Source organism: Scomber japonicus, chromosome 2 (assembly GCF_027409825.1).
Source record: "Scomber japonicus isolate fScoJap1 chromosome 2, fScoJap1.pri, whole genome shotgun sequence".
Lineage (NCBI taxonomy): Eukaryota > Metazoa > Chordata > Actinopteri > Scombriformes > Scombridae > Scomber > Scomber japonicus.
The window spans coordinates 35,869,001-35,890,690 of NC_070579.1; positions in this window are offsets into that span (position 1 = coordinate 35,869,001).

Below are 21,690 nucleotides of genomic sequence, written 5' to 3' on the forward strand. Positions count from 1 at the left end.
TAGATGGAAGACTCAGACTGTTGTCTGTGTTGTGTTGAGTGAAATAAATGGAGAGAGCCTCCAATATATTTATCTGTTTCTGTCTTTGGTTTTGTATAAGTGAATGTTCTTAAAGGTGCAATATATAACATTCAGTCTCACTGGATGTCAACACACAACTATTAGCTATGGAAATATACAGTGGAGTAATGCTGAGCTAAGCAGTGAAATAAGTCACACTCACTGTGTTGTTGTATAGTTATCACAACTTCTATGTTCTTTATTTTAAAGGTTGGTCTGGATATGCGTGCTTGTAAACTAATTACAGCTAAACAGTTACATAAAATATCTTTATGAAAATATGTTGTGGTAAAAAATAGGCAATGCTGTAATAGAATCTTGATCCATATTTGATCAGCACTACCTAGTTTGACAGTTTGATCTGAGTTTCAGTGCACTGACCACTTTTTTTGTGTGCCAACTTTGAGTAAATGATGCATATATTTGTTTTGGTCTGAGATAGTGGTGCTCTAGTGTGACATGTAGTTGCTAAATGTTGTGTATTGCAACTTTTAGAAAGAGAAAGACGATTCAGTTACATCTCTGCTGTTAGGGTCTCGACTGTCATCCAGTTCAGCACCACGGACAGCGTTGTTGTGTTGAAACAGAGATGAACAAAGCCCTTACTAATAAAAGGCATTTGACTTATGCGAAAAATTAAATGTGTTTAGAAATATGTGCTCACAACAAAACAATTTTGTGAACTGACAAGCAATGAATTTAATATCCTTAAAAAGTTTCTTTCTAATATGACTTTTCTCATGTTACAATAAAAAATCTTCCCAAGAACATTTAGAAGTCTCTTTAAAAGTTTTAAAAGTTGGATTCTGTCTTGTTAAAAACACATTTATACACCACATTTTGCTGTGTTATGTGTTGTGTTACGTTGACACTGTTTGGCAACTCTTTAAAGGACCAGTATGTAAGATTTAGTTGCATCTAGCAGAGCGAATGTGGCAAAAGTAGTGAGTGTATAATTCCATGAAAAATAAATTCTTTGTTTTTGTTACCTTAGAATGAGCTTTTACATCTACAAAGGGAGCGGGTCCTCTTCCATAGAGACCACCATGTTGCGCATGTTGCCATGTTTATACAGTAGCCCAGAACAGACAATCCAAACCACTGTAGGTTGTAGGGATGGGTGTACTAATTTGGTTACCAATAGATGCCAATACAGGTGACATAAAAATACCAAAAGAAACAACATGTGAGCAATCTGACCCCCCCGACCCCCAACAAACATAAATCCCTACATTCTTAAAAAGTGGACTAAATGTACACAATGATAGTATTAGTAATATTTTGTACATGTCTAGTAAAGCCTAGTAAATTGTCTTGTATTGATATGATGCATCACTGGAATTGCTTAGATGTGTGCACAGTGAATCTATACATACACAGGCATGTACTAGTATGTAATATACACACATATATGTGATGCAATATGCAGAGGAGTTGAAGGATTATTGAAGATTATTGAATGAATAGTAATATAATTATTGCTGTGAGCAGTCTACTACTAATCAATTAAAACACATTATTGTTTATGGTTTTGCATGTTCTTTATTATCCCATGATAAAATGTATCACTAATAATAATAATAATAGTACTAATAATAATAATATAGTAATTGTTTGATTGAGAAAGAAATAACTTTAAAAGTAGTATTGCAGTGTGTGGAAGAATTTTGGGAAAAATAAAACAAAAGAAGTACTCTTTCCAAACTGCAGCACTGGATGCAACATTAAACACACTTTTAATGTCTTAAGAGGCCAGATTTTATTGTGTTAGGAAGCAATGACTTGACTTGTAAAGAGGTAAAGACTACTACTTTCATAATCACCCAATCATCTAAAGTAACGCTACTCAGTCACAGGTGTAACACACTTGAAACCTTGAAGTATTCCATTTAAAGAAGATGACATTTTGAGCTATTTCTGATTATTTTATTTCAGTTTAATGAGTTCTTTTAGACTGTTATTAACAACACTGCTGCTATGCATCGGTCTATGTAGTTTGTCTATAGTTGTCCGTGTGTATAATGTGTGAGAATTGAACAGCTGATTGTCTGTAGTCTGGTTGTCGGAGTGTGACGGGCCTCACTCCTATCTATCAAGCAGGTAATTAATTAGGATGGATCGATTTAGAGCCTCTCCGATAATGATCTCTCTTGGACATCTCACTTATTTATCTGTCTGAGGATGGGGACACACAAGGGGGGGGGGGTGTAAACGTGTGGGAAATGTAAATAGTCTCTCTCATCTTGACAATGGGAAACATTGTTGAAGATGATTATGCAAATAGATGCAATTTAGCACATGCACAAACACACGCACACACATGAAAATCCAATCAAGGCACACATCAAGCACAGGTAGATCTAGTCTACATACACACAAACACACAGACACACACACACACTTATCTTGACTCTATGCCTGACTGTAAACTCTCCCTTTATATCCCTCAGGTGCTTTTTTCCCAGTGAATACTCAGAACAAAGTGCCTTTGCGAGCGAGCCAACCCCAATTACAATCACGAGACACATTTGTCATTTAAACTTTGTGCACCGTGAAATTTACCGGTTCAGCAAAGAAGCCTTCCTTTTTTATTTATAGCACAGGGCCAATGCAGCAGTTTTGACATATTGGTTTATTATGAAAGGACTGTGGAGGAAGTTGAAAGTTCAGCACGCGTATTTTGAGTGTTCTCTAAACATATACGACCTCTTCTTATAATCAGGGTCTAATCTAATTTCCTCCTCTCGTCTGTGTGAACAAGCACCTGCAATTTGAACTTTTACAACAAGCAAGTGCTTTTACAACCTGGCAGCACCGAGCGGTGACGCCTCTTATATAGGTGAACTAAGTGGCAGCCAATCCCCCCCCCCCCTGCCACTGGATTGGATTGGATGGGTGCCCTGTGTTTGACAAGCTTTGGCACTTAACTCGGTGCGCAGTGGCACTGGTGCCACTTGGCAGGCTAGCACACAGCGCCGCTAGTCTCTCTGTGAGTCCTTTCACTGTCTTTGTTTATTCCTCCCTTTCTGCTGCTATTTCTGACTTTCCAAGTTTTTGGTGGTGGGAGGAGGGTGGGGTGGTTGTTGGTGGAGCAAGGGGTCACAAATGGCTCCTGCTTTGGCGTACAGCAAGGCGATGCTACTTTTCCCTTTCATACTTCTCCTCGCTCTTCCAGTCTTGCATCTCGCTTTTTTGTCCTCTTAGCTTATCGGCCGCGTGGAGCCGCAGCCCTGTACCGCTGCAGGATCGCTGTCAGTCAGCCAGTTAGTCAGTGAATGAGTCAGTCAGTCAAGTCGAGTCAGCTGGTTGTCAGATCTGCTTTTGTGGGATGAGCGGCGGAGAAGGAAGAAGGCCTTTGCCCATCAAGTGTCAGGCGCTGTCATCACAAAACCGATGCTAATGACTCGGGGATGCGGTGGAAAGTGTGTGACATCTAGGTATCATGTACCTCAGTCCCCCCCCCCCCCCCCCGACAAACAGTGACTTGACAGAGCATTTTATCTGTTTTGGAGCACGGCTGCAGCATGTTGAATATGTTTTGAGTTGTTAATGAACAGTCGGTAAATGGCCACCATTCCTTTTTGTTGTCCCTCCTTCTATCAGAATAGAAGTCATTATCACAGCACACAGCAAAACAAGCTACAGCGTGACATAATGATTTATGAGCCGTGACTTTATTGTCAGTTGTAAAGCCTGTGACTTATAGTATGTGTCACTGTTAAACTGTGATTTTAAAAGCGGTTCGGAGGGTTCCTGTGTAAACACAGTGAGCAGAGCCAGCGGATTGTCACACGCCATTAATCATGGGTTTAATTGGAATAAAGCGACGGAACTCTTGTTTGCTAATCAAAGACATGATCTTTGTCGATTATGTTAGCGTATTTTATTGAGATAATTAACCTTGTGTGTAATGTTATTCATATAAACCCAGAGGAATAAACAATTAGCTTAATCTCATTTGCCATGCTTGTGTTTCCCAGTTTAGCATCTATGATGTTTTCAGGAGAAAATGCCCCGGAATAAATCTTCAAAAACAGCAGCAACAGTGGAATCTAAGCACACACACACACACACACACACACACACACACACACACACACACACACAATTTCAATGCAACAGAATCTATTGCGTCTAATCAATGAGCAGATCAATTGTTATCAGGTTGCTTCACTAGATCCGACTGTTGGTGGGTAGTCACAGCAACAGTGTTGTTTGTTTGAGTCTGAGTTCTAATCTTTTCTCTGAGCAATTTGCATGTTCTCATCGTTGTAATGCTTTTCACAGCCGAACACTAGAGGCGTTCATTACATTGAATGAATCAGTCTTCAGTCTGAACTGCAGTATCTGTCATTTTAAGTGTTTCCCAACTGAATAAAATCAAAGAGATATTGAACTGACTTTTGCTTACATGTGTTAACTTGATCACGAATAAGATTTTAAATCTGTCTTGGTTTTCTAACAATAAAAAAAAAACAAAAAAAAAACTACTTGACTGGAATGCTAACAACAAACACTAGGGCTGTGTCCCAAATCACTTCCTGTTTACTTAGTAGTACAAAATAAGTAATGTCCATGGCATGTACACTACTTTCTACTAACAGTTCCACAATGCAATGCTCTACAGCTGATGGTAATGGTCCGAAATCTTGATTTGCTGCTCATTATTGAGTGAACTATTTGGGACGGCTGTGGCTCAGGAAGTAGGGGGGGCGTTGTCCACTAATCGGAAGATCGGTGATTCGATTTCAATCCACAACTCGATGCGCCAGCAGTGTATGAATATGCAAGTGAATGTTAGTCTCCTCCTGAGGAGCACGTTGGCACCCTGTGTGGTAGCTCCTGTCATCACTGTATAAATGTGTGTGAATGGGTGAAATTGACATGTAGTGTAAAAGTGCTTTGAGTGGTTAAAAGACTAGAAAAGTGTTATATAAGTACAATCCATTTACCATTCATTTATTTAGTGTCTATTACAGGGGTGTCAAACTCACTTTAGTTCAAGGGCCACATACAGCCAAGTTGATCCCAAGTGGGCTGGATGAGTAAAACCATTGCATAATAATCTACAAATAATGTATAATATATATTCCAACATCTGATGTGTTTTTTCAGATTATTTTGCACAATTGACAACATTTTGCACAATGTTGAATATATGAATGGTTTAAATATGACCACAATATGTATTCATTGTTTTCTCACAGAACTGTATTCTGGTCATGGTGGAAAAAAACCCTTTGAATCAGTAGAAAAACTGGAATGACTTTTCTGCAATTCTCATACTTTGCAAACCCTATCCAGTGGCTCGGATTGGACCCCTTGGTGGGCTGAGGGTGATTTCAGACACAGTCATGGATGTCATGTGTAGATGGACCAAAAGCGAGACCAAGGGTTTTCTCCTTCCTCACATCTCTCTCTCTCTCACTGCACTGCCATACAAATAAAACAGTGTTTGTACTGATTCTGGATTAGATGATTGTTACAACAGCACTTTTATACAATATGTATCGATATGAATTTGAGTCTGGCTCTAACGCAACTTTGCTCTTTCTGATAAATAGAGTACAAGTGATCTGAGTCACTGACTGAATCAGTGCCAGTTTATTTCCATTTCTACTCAAAAGTGCTTGAAAATACCATTGTCAGCTGTGGTGTACACCATGTGAAGACCACAAAAGCGACAGGAAAAAGAATGATTCAATTTAATCTGTCATGAAAATAAGCCATGAATATGTTGTGCCTGCTGTAAACCGTATAAAGAGTGCTTATGTAGGTGGTGGAGTGTCATTTATAATACTGTGACGTCTCAGCGCTACTTCTGTCTTGACTGAAATAAGCAGCGCTGTCACGTCACGCCATTAAAAATAGCGTGCAGTCTGTCTGAGTCCTGGTGGAGGCGATGTTTTAAGGCTATAGAAGTAAAACCCATGTGTGGGTGTCAATGACTACGATTGGTTTTTACTGCACTGAACAAAATGATTCCAATCAGAAAAAAAGTTATTTGTAATTCTTACTTTCATAAAACTCATACAGGGTCAATGTCAGGGTGGACACTGTACCTCGTCAAACATAGCTGTAAGTAATACCACTAATCATGTCTGCATTCCAGGGGTGTTCCGATGCCAGAGTCTTGATATGATAGATGCAGACTCAGTGACATGTGTCTCTATGTCTGTGCTTTCCCTGCTACAAGTCAACATGTCTGCTGTAAATAAGGTCCAGGCTGAGAAATAATTGCATATCCTTTCTTCATCGTGGGCAGAGTTAAGAGTTGAACAGCTGTGTTTTAAAATGAACTCGGATTAATTGCGGGTCAGCGACTGTGGCTGTTTTTTGGTTACTATTATTGAGGGCTAACTGTGCTTCCCCTAACCGCCTAATGAGCTGCTGACTGCTCTCAGGTGTGGAGGTGGTTTGCAATTTCTTTCCCAACCTTGAAATAGGTTGCCACCCACAAGTCTGCACGTTGAAGGCCTGACACTGATCTTGCATTGCGGTTGGCTAGAATATATATCTCACTTTTGACTTTCCTGCAGTGCCTATCCACTCTTGAGTGATAACTTGTCCATGTGAGATATTGCACATATATCCCAGCCTATCTATGCTGCAGACAAGGTGTCAACACAGAACCTTCATTTACATTGTTGGCAAGTCTACAGTTTTCCCTTTTATGATTCATAGTCTACAACTACTTCACAGGCACTCCCCTTGTTCCTCCTTTCATATGACCACAACTTTTTTTGACTAATTTAGATATCTAACACTGATACAAAACAATGATTGGCAGTCATAGACAAAAAAACATATGGCCATGCTGTATGTGTGACTGTACGTCTCAACAAAAGATGTCTTCACAGTTTCCAGATTTTTTGGGTATTTCACAGGCGAGATGAGGGGAAGGGATTCCAAGAGGTCACTGTTGGACGAACTCACACTCGTAGCCACGAGTTATCCGTCTCTGAGGAGAAGAGTTAAAAGAGCTGTCTGCCAGCACCAGCTGCTCAGAGAACAACACACACTGAATTACCATTGAATTTGTATGTGTGTCTGAATGTGAAAGATTTTTTTCTTGTGTGCAGGATTCTTCAGTGTTGTGTGTATACATTTCTGTCAGTTCTCATGGGTGTTTGAACACGAAGCTGTTTGCTCTTGTGCCTGTTGATATGTATTTTCATGGGCGTCTCGAAAATATATTCTACACACGCACAAAAAGTATGTAGAGTTTGCCTTCGAGTAGCATGGCTTTCTATTGGTCCATGAGTTGTTGAGAGTAACATGGGTCTATAACTATGATAACACATTGCGATTTGGTTGGGATGTGGACCATAGTGAATCATTTCTACTTATTCTATATTTTTACTAGTATCATCATCATCATCATCATCATCATCATCATCATCATCATCATCAAGTCAAGTTTCTCTTCACCAGTGTAAAATGACAGTTCACTTGAATGAATGCTGAACATTTTTGGTGATATCTCTACAATTTGGTCACCACATTATCTATTCTACTGTATATGTTATAAAGAAATAGTACATCTTTCTGTTATGCAGGATTCGAACATCTTTCTCAAGCTTCTGTTTTTCATTCCTCACACAACAGCATTCATCACTTTTTTCTGTGTATAACCGAGTGCAGCGTCATAAACACATTTTAGGAGTGACAGCATGCAATACAAAGGAATTTCACACCTAATTCACACCTAAAGACAGTCATTTTCCCAAGACTCCCATTTGATTTGTCTAACTCAGGCGTCTGAGCCCTCATGTTAGCTCCAGATAAACTTTGGAATATATTTCATTACTGGAGGAAGACTGTAGGCTTTGTCCTCTACTATTAACAGTAGAAGCTCAATAGGAAAGGATCTCAAGCAAATACCGTTTCAGTGTTCATATGGCCATATGGCTGTTGTTTTACTGTAAGTCGGATTTGAATAATTGTGAACCTATACTTTAATCTGATCAGCTGACTTTTCCTCTTATATAAACAGATCAACATTTCTTGTATATATAATGAGAAGGTTGCTATGAAAAATATCGAACATATTCATATGCAAGATGGACCATTTTCATTCTGACATACAGTACATTGAGCATTTCTCCAGGTGGCCTCCCTCAAATTGTCGAATTCACTCCGATATCTGAAATACACTACAATAAAATTTTCTATGAACATTCATGTAACCCAGAGGACAAATCCTGTTGATTTTAGTGATCCTGTGGAATTTACTCTAGTGCCACCCTCACACCAAAATCCCCACTTGTGCACAAGATAAGGCGTAATGTGATAGGCTGAATGCCATGACATTTGCAGAGCATACACACAATCCCTCGATGGAGTGTTTTCATGAACTGTTTCGTGAACAGTTTGTCCATCAACTGAACTGTTATGTTGTGTGCTGTGTCTGCATCTCTTACAGTGCAACTCTATGGGACTGTACAGATAGGCAGATTGATGAGTTTGTGTACACCTGATATGATGCTTATAGTAGAGCCAGTCAGTACGCATGGTCTGCTAACTGTAGCAAGCCACTTATGATTAATAGTTAGTATTAATAGTTATATTTATAACTATAGTTGAGGTTGATATTATAGACACAATTAAATATCAGCCTTATTTTAAGGCTCTAGGGCACATAAAAAACATCTGAAACTTCCAGTCTATGTTATGTCAGGAGAGGAGACATTCCAAAGACAGATGAAAGCAATAAAAGGCAAAAGGTCAATTTTTGAAATTATGTCAACTGCAATCCTGGGGCCCACATACTGATAAAATAGGAAAGAGTGCCAGCAAAAAATAAACACTTGAAAATCCAGTTCTACCACAGCAAGACAAGAGGAAGAAGAAGAAAATGAGAGGAGGATGTGGACTACTGCTATTATTCAAAATATCAACATGAACTTATCAAGGTAATATATTCAAACATGCAGTAAGTAAGTGTGCCCACTTGGGGGCAACAGATGAATAAGAACATTGACATATCACTTTTTAATATGGAAAACTTGTTAGCAAACAGTTGCTTATTCACAAACCCGACAAACATTTATTTGAAGCCTCTGGTAGACTCAGTTTTGGCTCTGTTTGGGTCTCCACCGACTCCTGAGAAAAATATCTTTGTCTTTAGTTGCCAGATTCTCCGCTATGTTCACCAGTGAGTAACTGTCTGTTTGATGACCAGGTAGTGCACAGTGGGTTTCTAGAGGTTGTTGCTGAATACAGTAAACTTTCAGTCAGATAATGAACAAAGAGCTGAACCTTGCTATAAAATTCTATAAAATCGAGGGGAGGTGCAGAGTGATGTGAAAATTGTCTGTAGATTATTCAGTAGACATTATACATTTATCCTGTTTGCACCTGGCATTAACATGAGTCTTGGGTGATCCTATCACAACTGGACAGCATTCAATACAAGTGTGAACCACATCTGTGACGCATTGTGATCCGATCACTCAAACCATCAGCTGAGGTGGTCTTGGACACGTTGTAGAATAAATGCTAATCCATCCTCAGCAAGGACGTAACAGGAAAATACGTCGTCAATGCAGGACGTGGTGGTTGTTTTGGTAAACAGGTACAATCTTCACAAGATTGGAGTAATGCTAACAGTTGGAAAAGTTTGCACATGTTTATCTGTTCTTGAAACATTTGTATTACTCTTTAGTACTAACAACCCATCTAGCGCTTGTCTGACTAACGTAATAACTGTGAATGGGGCTGTTTGGCAAAATGCAATGAAATCTGGACACAAATTCAGCTTGAGACAAATAATAGAGACAGGTGGGAACAACAATGTGTCTCGGCTGTCCACTTGTGATCGGATCACCCAAGACACATGTCAATACCAAGTGTAAATAGGGCCATTGTCATTTGATACATTGCTGTCACAAAACTATCGATTACAGCAGCTTTAAGTATGGGAGTTGAGTGTTAAGTGTACCTGATTTTAGAAGTTTATTTCAAAGCATTAAAAATAAATGAATTGCACTATCTGCTCACGGGTGTAGGCATTGATTAATAGCTTAATAATACAGCCTTCTAGGCCTAAAGTAATAAACCAGTCATTTCAATGAGTTTAATAACTTTTCAGAATGCAATATCCAAAGACAATGAAAACAGTGTACATCTTATTCACTGAACCCTCTAGTATTGACTGGCAGTGGTTTCTGGATGAGGATCTTGCTGTGGGTCAGGTTACTAATGTATACTATGATTATTATCCAACGCTTCTGGCTGCACTTCCCTTCCTACTGTCTTTTTCCCAATCCTGTGGTGAGCACAGTATCTATTCTAATGCTTGGGATATTTTCTGTTTTTTTGTTATGAGTTTAAATGACACCTACGCCAACCTTTTAAAGCAGCCAAACACAGACTTCATAAGCACTTGTGGCCAACTCAGTTAATGAATGTTTATTTGTGTGGTTGTGGGTGAGCAGGAAAAATAAAAAGCTATGCCAATGATCTCTCTGCATGAATAGATGACTCTCTTGGCCTTTCTGAAAGAGCTGCGAGTTAAGCAGGATGCAGGAAGCATGCCACATGAAGTTAATGTTAGTGAAGCAACACCTGTGGTTCACATTTTCTTGCGTAGGAACACAGCGGTACTGCCAATGACATGGAAGATGGTAGCCTGGAATATCTTATTCAAAAAGACCCGTTGGGTAGAGGCTTTTAGTGGTTGTGGGGATTCCCAGTGGGACTCAGATCCATGACGCACATGCATGTTTTCTGACAGAATCATCTATTTGATGGAGTTTTTCATCTCAAGGATGTTTACAGTCATAGGGAAGCTACTTTCTACAAAGATTGTGGACTCATGGTTGGTCCCTAAACACCTCAAGCAATAATAACCAATGGTATAGTATCTCACTCTTACTTAAAAGACAAAGGTTGGAGTTTTAAGTCATTCTACCTTCTAAAATAAGGCTCTGCTACTTTTCTATGTTTTATATCACTATGAATATTTCTTAACGGGATTGAGCATAGCTCAGCGGGTAGAGCACCCGCCCCATGTGTTGAGGCTATAGTCCTCGTTGCAGGCGACCCTGGTTCGAATCCCGAGCCGAGCGGTCTTATCCTGCGTGTCATTCCCCCCTCTCTGCCTCCTGTTCCCTGTCTCTCTACACTGTCTTGAACATTAAAGGCAAAAAAGCCCAAAAAATATACTTAAAAAAAAAAAAAAAAAAAATATTTCTTAATTATTCTCTGTACATTCATTGACTGTAATGACAGCTTGCCACTGAATCGATCAATGAATGTTGTATGTATTAGACATGGAGAGAAAACAGACCTCTAACTGATGCAAACTGCAACTTTGAGTCAATTCTTTTTACAATATGTTTAAGCATTTGGAACATATTTTCCATGTTAGTGCCCTTTGTAGTGAGTCTTACGCAAGTCATATGTGATGAAAACCAATCAATGTTTAGATCATAGGACTACCATGAATGTATAGTCTCATTATGTTACTAATTAACTGCATCCTGCTTGAGGATATTAAAAAATCTTATGCTATAAATCTCTGTTGCTCAAATTTAGCTGGCTAATTTCACACTCTATCACAATCTATTACAATTTTTGATATACATCGCATGTGCTTAAATATAGCCTATGTATATTGCTCCTTGTTTTACTGACCTGAGCTCAGAAAGCTATCATTTGACATGAACACATGTTCAAATAAATAAGCCATGTCAGGTGTTTAACTAAATTCAAGATGAAAAAAACAACGTTTCTTTGCCAGTTCATTTAAGATGAGATTTGGCAGCTGAACTCTTAAGGACTTACACACAATTTTGTGCTGTGTATGCATGAATACAATAATACAAATGGCTTCTAATACCACTATTGGTTAAAGGTTAGATTAAGGTTGCATTGACTGTGTAAAAAGCCATTATAAATGAAGGGCTGACTCTTAAATAAAAGCTTTTGCAGACACAGAAGTGTATTATTCATTCAAGGCAAAAATGTTCAATGTCAGGAGAAAGACACACCTGCACATTCAAACCCTCTGTACCTACTCCACAATGAACAAGGCCATTCTGACTCTCTTATTTAGGTCAAATATATCTGATAATTCAAAGTAAATAATCCTGTAATGGTAAAATAAACACATGGTGAAGGTATTATTAGGGTAGGTCCAAAGCTGAAGGTGTTATGTGTAGTTAAGTTATAATCAGACTTCAGACTTTATTTGTATAGCACTTTCCATCCATAGTAGTGTAACACAAAGTGCTTCACATAGTAAGGAAACACATCTAAAAATGAAATAAAACAAAAATAAATAATGACTCAATACAAACAGAGACTGAGGAAATGATCATAACTCATGAATCTGCAATGAGGAAACACCAGAGGTAGTATAAAAATGTAAACAATCTGAATTCCCAAATAAAATAAAACAATAAAATATACTAAATAATAATAATACAAATAAATTCACTAAAGTAAAAGTTGAGTGAGTGTGACGGTTGAAATATTTCCATCTTTTCATCTTCCATGAGGTAGGTTGCTTCAGCTTTCTCTTTAGTTGTTACAGTGTTGTACTGCCATTGAAACAATTACAGGACTGTTTTACTTTTAAAGCTATCTACCTAATATCTGCCTAACTGATCAAATGCCATATACAGCAGTGAGAAGCAATATAGACAAGGATAACAATGATGGCTGTGCTTGTGACATCATCACACCTTGTTGCTTTTTGTGAACTGCTAACATGCAGAATGAATATTGCCCTAATCCAGTCTGTTAACGTTCATTTTTAACCTATTACACCAAGAGGAGTAAAATTCATCTGCACTAAGGACGGACAGACAGGTGAGGGTTGGGGAGAGCGCATGGACCAACTATTTATTCAATCAAAATGTGCTACATTAGGATAGATATGGTTATCAGGATATGAAATGACCTATATTGGGATTTTAGAATTTGGTCATACTGCCAAGCCTGAGCGGGTGATAGAAGAAAAAAAGTCCATTACTGCCAAACAAGAGCACCAATGAATGTTTTTGCTTATGTTCCTACAGTCAGTAAGCATATTAATTAAAGAAATATCCCAATTTAAATCAGCTAATTTAGTAGTACATGAACTAGGACCAGACTGATACTGGATTTGTTGGGCTGATGCTGATACAGATAATAGGGAGTAAAAAAAATCAGATGTCAATATATCTGCCTGACTATAAACGTTGTTGTATAAAATCAGACATCAGTAAACTTCACTGGGGATGTAATAATAATACATTCCTATAAATTATAAACAACAACAATGTATATTTTAGACTTGAATTAAAAATATACATAGATGCTGCCTATATAACTCTAAAAATAAAACTAAAAGCTACTGGTGCATATAGGACAATGTATGATACCTGTGATAATATCTCCTGGCTGATATATCAGTCTGGCTCTACTGTGAGGTTTTGCAATGAACTGAACCAAAGACAAGTTTCAGATACCCGATAATAATAATTCCAGGACATACAAAAGTATTATGTAGTGATTAACAATGTCTAGTTTCTTACAATAGAGTTCTTAAAGCGACACCCAACTCCCACCTTAGAACCAATTAGCTCATAATCTCACATATAATGTTTTCATAGGGTCAAAAATAGCAACTATGAGATGAGATTAAAGGGGGAACCCTGCATAATTCACGGGATTTAGCTAGGTACTCACTGTTCACACAATGACACTAATTGCAGCATGATTTGAGGGAAGAGATTAATATGTAAAACTCAGTTTGTCATAATTAACAGTGAAGTCCTACAGATTGATAATTGTAGGTAGTAAGAGGTTACTGTGGTTTTCTCAGTGTGCTCTTGTTCACATGTCCCCTTTAAGAGGTTTTATCATCAAACTTTAACCTGTAATGTGTCTGTTTTACAAAGTGCTTTAATCTGTAAACTTCTATTTTATTCAATAGTGATGTATTATGTACATTAAAAAACAAACAAACTCATATTTTAAACAATTAACATAAAAAAATACTGACAAGATTTTTTGTTTGATGAACAACCTGATCATCTTTGTTCATGAAGAAAAACATCATACTGAGATAAATTTGGTTCTGCAAGTAACATGAGACAAATGACATCATTTATTTACACAGTTAATGGGCACAGTATTAGGTACACCTGTGCAATCGTATGCAATTCAATACAACAACTCTGCCATAAATTCTACTCACCAGAAATGAAAGAAAAACAAGGGAAAAAACAAGACCAGGAGGAAAGACGCACACATAATATTACCATTATCAATATATTCACCTCTCAATAATAGGGCACCACCTCCTTCAAGGGAATTCTTTAATGTCTGGAAACATTAAACCACACTCAATTTTATTTTATCAATTCTCAGTCTCATAAAACCATAAGTTTTCTTTTTTTTAAACAGTGACCTCTGTCTGCTGCACTCTAAGGAAACCACAATGACTTATTAAGATACATGAAGACATTTATTAATAGCTAAAGCTCTTCATAAACCTATTATATGATAAGGCATAGGATGAAAATAGAAATTAAAAAAAATCATTTAGAAATAGTTGTTCAAGGTGTTTGACTCCAGGCTGATGTATAGCAACGGGGAAAGCTAAGGAAAGCTAACTTCTCTCCATGTCAAATGAGTGAATGAATGCATACATAACCTTATAATCTAAGCTACATAAATCATAGTCAAAAAAAGTTGCTACACTTTCATCAAGAATGAATATTAGCCTACATAGTACAGATAAGAAACATAGGCTAAATGACAAGAACAGCAGTTGGTACAGTGCATTAACACCATCATATGTAAGGTTCCTGTAATCTGTATGTTAGAGTTTCACACCAGAAATGAACATACCTGAGTTCATTTACAAGTGGACCAAGACCACCTCTATGAGGCGAACTAGAGTCCGACTGTTTGGTCCCTACGTTCGCCTAAACCAACCTCACCAAGGGGGTAAATGCTCCAGAGTTCAATTCAACCAGACTAAACAAGGCTGGTGTGAACACAACCTAGGAGACTATGAAACTAAGGGCACTTTCACCCCAACAGCAGTCCATTCGGACCAAAAGCTCTTAGTTCAGTTCGTTTTCCTTGGTGTGAAAGCATCAATCGCACTCAGGTGCGCACTAAATCAAGCGGACCAAGACCTCCAAAAAGAGGTGGTCTCGGTCCGCTTGACTCCGCACCAAATGTCGACCTACAGGAAGATGAGGGAACGTCAATCGGACCAATCTTGATTCGTTTGCAGGTTTGAACATGGACCACACCGTAGCCTGTATGCTACATAGTAACTATTTTACTGCCTGGTGTGGACCAGATAATCAAACTTGTGGTGTGAAAGCGCCCTAACTCTCATTTTAGAACAAATGATCTTGTTGTGGAACCCAATATAATTCAACTGTGTGAGTATTCTCTCACTCTACATAAAACAATCACTTCAGGCCATGTCATTTGTTTTCCATTTTTGGTCTTAGAAGCATTGTTGAAATTGTTCCAACCATTGGAACAATCTCCATCTACCACTTCTGACACTGACTATATGTATCCTAGGTTGACTGGCTCCTTTTTTTCTCCATCTAATCTCTCTCTTTTTCTCTCTCTCTCTGTGCATTCATATGTATTCTTTTTCTTGTGGTATTTCCATCAACTTCACACAACCACAATATGCCGTTCATGATGAGGAGATTGCATACAACACGATATAAACATGATGAGAATGGCATACCCTGCTGCCACCCAATCATATCACAAAGTAAGCCTACTCATAATATTAGATAGCTTTGCCCAGAGACCAATTGAGACAACTGTTACTTTCCTCTAATAAACTGGCATAGATACACCATCACTATGTCATGTTGCTACTCAAATTCAAATGGAGCTTTATTGGGATATTATGTGAAAATTTGACATCTACGTGTTTACAATACAATAATACACATATAGTATATACACTCAAACAGTCTAATAAAGCATATAAACAAGTTCTCTCACTGTGTATGTGAGGTGTGTATGGTGGATATAAAAAGTCTACACACCCTTAAGAAATTGCAGGTTTTTGAAACATAACGACCAAAATAACAACCAAATACAACCCCAAATACTTAATTTTAAGAACATTAAAACAACATCTTCGATGGGCTTCTATGCCTCAGGGCCTCCCCCCCAAAGTCTAAGATCACCACTGAATGGATTTTTTTTTTTAAAAAGCAATCATTCTCAACCCGTGTGAAAACAAATTCATAAAAAATTAATATGGAACAACTAATTACTGTGCCACTTCAGAGGACTTCATAGTATTTGCCAATAATTAATTAGTGAATTTTTAAGCGTTCCCGTGTGGGTTGATGTTTTTTGTAAACAAACACTTTTTTTCTCTAACGGTTGAAATAATCAAATTGCCGCAGGGGAATTTTGTATATTGAATCATTGCTTCTTTCTTATTGTTTGCTACTGAATTAACACGACTATCATCCCCACATCTAATATTCAGAGGATGAGATCTTGTTATATGGTCCAAACTGGGAAATGTAAGTACAAGTGGACAAATGCAGTGAATCCTGCCATCAGATTCAAGATATTAAAAAAAGGAACAAGTTAAACACCATTGTACCTTTTACACCTTCTAAGAAAACATTTGTCAGCAGTATAAAATGATGCTTACTGGCTTAGTGTGAAGCAAAAAATCTGTAGTAGTAAGAGTTACTCCTCTACATTGAAGCAAAGATGCATTATCATACTTGTGATGTTCCTCTTGTACGCAAGGTATTTTAATTCCCATCATACCCCTGTGTCAGCTCCCACGCTGCTCCTTATTCTGCCCGTTCTCCTGAGCCTATATTGTGGGGAAGATAGCTTATTACAAAGTGTGATTCTTCCTCTTCAGAGTAACTGCTTCTGCCTGTCAGTACAAAGGAATTGCCTGCCTGCTCCCGATCCGGAGATGGAGAGAGTGACGAGAGGAGATTGTCCTCACCTGTCTCAGAGATGGCAAGTCTGGACCAAGACACCACAGTTGAAAATGGGAGCCAAGAAATGACTAAAGTCAGAGCCCCACTACCAGATGTTATGTTGGGTTATTTCTTGTCTTTCCACACCTTTTCTTTTACAAATGGCATAATTAAAGTAGTATTCCTTGCATTTAATCTTTAAGTGATCTCTTATTTTCATCTAATACTGTAAAATGCAGTGACCTCACTTTTGTGCACCATACAAAGTTGGCAACAGTTACCTATCTACACGTCCAACAACAGCATTAGCATTCCTTTATGGGTAATGTCTCTTGCCATTTATGCAGTATCCACTCTCCTTTTAGCTCTGTTTTGGTCTCCGTCAACTGCTGAGACAATTATCTGGCTCTAAAGAGATTAACATTTGCCAACCTTCAAATGGCATCACTTTTATACAGCCTCCATATAACACATCTGCAACCAAACTTAAGAAAATCACAAACAACATTAATAATTTAAGCAACAACTCACCCAACACCCCTCCACATGGCTCTACCCTAGTGACATCACTAATGATGTCACCAGTCTATAAATGCAGGAAACCATCAGTTGACTCCTCCCTTTGTCTCCTGAGCACATGGTGAGTACAGTGAGTAAAAAGAAATAAAATACTAAACTTATGACCTCAGACTGAACCAGTAAACTGTAACTTATAACCAAATATACTGCAAAACACAAACAAACCCGGGATAGTAAGTGTCTGCAAGGTCTGACTAACATATGGTCCAAAACAACAAACAACAAGTATAGTTAAATTAATTGTGGTACAAATGTGGTTAATGGAGACAAGTGGTGTGCTCTCACCCACTTTGTTTTAAATGCTAAGTGTGCCAATATGTTGACCAGCTAGATGCTAACTTTGTTTCTTTGCTGTTTGATGCTGGACAGATAGCGTACAGTGGATATATACAGTATGGTATAATATAATATGGTAAGTAGTGTTGGATGTTACAAAAGTAATATTGTTACAGTAATATATTGTTTTTAGCAGTAACACTGTAATATTACGTGATACAAATTGGTACTAACTTCCATGTTGCTGAAATTCAATGGCCACAGAGTCAGACTCTAAATGTTTAAGATGGGTATATTCCCATTACTCTCAGTTTATCAAAGACAAGGACAAGAACATGATAGTCACGTGCAATCTATGTAGAAGCAGCAGGAACTCACTACATTGAGAGATATAAGGTTTCGTATTAACAGTGATTATGACTGTATTGTGCTGTTACATTAAGTTCTTAGTATAGCAGAGTTGTTAGCCATTTTTGACACTGTATTTAGCGTAGGCTCAGGCTACTGACTGTGTGCTGCTTTTGCACATAACAGGAAAAGTCAACCAAAAGGAGAAGATGGGCTGTCGCACTTACTGTTTCAACTCTACGCTATCATTAAACTATAATATATCACCCTCCACTGGATTTATAATGAACTGTAATAAGCGTTAGCAGCTTTGGAACATTACCCTCTTGCATTTTAGAATGCCTAGTTGTACTTTTGCAGTTACTTGGTTAAGTAACGCAAAAATAGTGTAATAAATATTACTCTACACTGAAAGTGTGCATTTTGAAAGTAACATACCTAACACTGATGCTAACAGACACTAAAGTGCTCCATAGAGTTGAGGGGAACAGCAAAGTTGGTGATAATTACCTGGTTTCATCAGAGTTTCAGCTTTCACATTACAAATAGTCATATGATCCAAAATCAATATAAAACAATTTGTACAGCGTGGACTGCCTTATCTATGGCACCCCTAATCTCTTTTCAGTGTTACTATGACTGCTAGAATGTACAAGTTGAGAATGATATCACAAATAAAATTGAGATATCTTTTTAATGTGCATGCTTCTAGTAGTTTCTGACTAAAACATACAACCCTTTCCTCCATCAGACCTTTAAGTATGAAGTAGCAGAGTTCTGAGGCCTTTCTGAACTTTGCGAACACTCCTCTCTGTCTCATTGTCATCTCTTATACAAAGAAAGAACTGTTATTTGAACAAACCGTGAAACACTGTGAACAGGCTCTTTTTAAATCATGACGGATTCTTCGAATGTGTAAACTGTGTTTGTGCCTCCTGTTGTCTTGTATTTGTATTTGCTTTTTTTTTTTTTACACATGCCCTTGAGCCTAGTTTACCTGTTTACCTTCCTTGCCTTATTTGCCCCATAGGTACATTAAGTGATTGTGACACAGAGATTAATCAATTCCGGGCGTATTGGGAAGAGATTGTTCATGTGAATCAGGTCAAGGATCTGCACATAATATTTGAGACACAGTAGGCCACGTGATTCAATGAAGCTGATCTATTACCTTGCACCTTTAAAATGTTCACTTTTTTATAACTTTTTGCACATTTTTAAAATCTAAGTTGCACATTTTCAAAACTGGTAACACAGCATGTATTATGTCTAGGGATGGGAATTGAGAACCGGCTTCGGTTTAGAACCAGTTTCAAGTTGTCCGATCCATCGGAATCTTAAGCCTCCGAATTTATCAATGCCCAGGTGTGTGGTGTCGACAGAACAGAAAATGTGGAACTCATCTGTGAGGGCAGTGCAGCCTTATTGGAACGAATTTCGGTATTCAAATACAATTCAAATGCTGAAATGACTATTCAATTGTGTAGTTTTATATAAATGCGTTGACTAATCTAGTAAATCTAGCCCTTTTCGTCTTGACCTCCCTACATGTGAGTACGAAATGCTTTTGTCACGTTTGAACAGCCCTGGCCTTCAAACAATGAAGAGAGAAATGTGTTCAGATTAAAAATGCTCATTAAAGTTGACGTTATTCATTTGTGCCTTAGCTTAGCTTAGTTATTACTTAAGCTTTAGCCTGTTTCTTGGTAATGTTGAAATGCCCTCTAGTGGACAAAACATAAAATAATCACATTGACAGTGGTGTTGGCAACACATAAGCCTGTATATACATACATCATAAATATTAATGGACTAAATCTGAGCACTAACAATTCAAATATATATCCAAACATTAAAAATAATAAGGAATTAAATTAATATGGGACTATAGATGAATATTGACAGCCCTAATTGGTATCAATAAAATCTTAACAATTCCCATCCCTAATTATATCTGTACTTTTCAGAATTTAGAAGTAGTTTAGGTTCACTTTAATAAATTCAACAAATGACATACCGTTATGGAAGTTTTACTTTCATGCACATCCATTCAGGTAGCCTTGATCAGAAAAAAGTGACCGTTAACCGTATTTACCAGGTACACAAACATGTCATTTGTTGCTCAGCTGCAGCAGACAGGCCTTGAAGTGGAACTCACTCTGGACAATCTATAGTGAAAGAAAAACTTACGCTTTCTCATTTTGCTGTTTCCCTGCAGGCTTCTTTAGTGAGCCAAATAAACTAACCAGGGCTGAAGACCCTTTCTATTCAGTTTGTAACCTCTCCATGACACCTACACACACACTAACACAGCTCCTCCCCCAACTGTGGAGTATTTTCCCTCCACAGGGCTCATTCCATTCACTTTTGAGGGACAATTGCACGCTGAAGGAAAATGGTTTCCTCATTGTCGGCGGCATCTTCCTGCACAGCTAATGGCTGTTATATTTCTTCAACAATCCCTTTTAGGTTTCTGATGTTCCCTGCAAATATGAATGCTCATGCCCTTGGGAGTTGTTCCATTTTACATCTCTCACTCTCACTCTATCTCTCTCTCTCCTTCTCTGTAGCTCTCTCCCTCCCTCATCTCCACAACAACACAGAAACCCAGCAACATCTCAGCCATGTCACCGGTCTTTAAATAGAACTTAATTTGTTTGAGTGTTGTGTGGTTGTAGCCCCACCTGGATGCTGCTGGCGTTTTGTATGTGTGTCGTTTTTCAATTTTCCCCCACTTTGCGCCACCGGGGGCAACAATTGTCCTGGTTTCCATTTCCATGCTAATTGGTTGAGTTTTTTAAGAAATGAATCATTTTTTTCTCGCTCTATATTAAGTCGATCTGCTGGTACTTGTGGCTCCGTGCCTTGCTGTTTTCACTATCAAAGCTTTTTCTAAAGCCAAAAAAAAAAAAAAAACTTGCTCAAAGTGAACCCGAGGCATGGCGCAGATGTCTGAAACCCTGCAGAAAGTGCAAACGCTTGTTCTGTGTTCGCTTCCATCTGGACACGACGTGGCGCGAGCGGGTGGCGGAGAAAACAAGCCGTGCTGAAGTGGAGAGTCGGCGGAGTGTCTTGTCGACCGGGTTCAAAAGGGAGTGACGAGAGAGCAACTTTGAAGTGCAGAACATAGACGGAGACCTCTGCATTCGGAGCCCGGCTCTAAGTGGGTCATACAGTTTTCCTTTGTTAACAGATGCTGTTTGTTTAAGTCTTTGTCTCGCTCTTCCTTCGGAAAACAAACGCTGGCAACCGCTGCGCCCTTTCTCTCATACTGTGCTGTTTAGAGGAACTTCATGTTAATTACAGTGGTACAAACACCCTTTTTTTTCCCTCCCTCCCTCCCGTCTCTGCAGGCTGTTGAGGGTATGGAATCCTTTCCAAAACTTCATTTCTATTTACCCATTAGTGCCTGTTCAATTCCTGCAGGAGGTGGATCTGATCCAGACTGGAGACTGTAAACAGAATCAGCATCAGTTTGCAGACAACA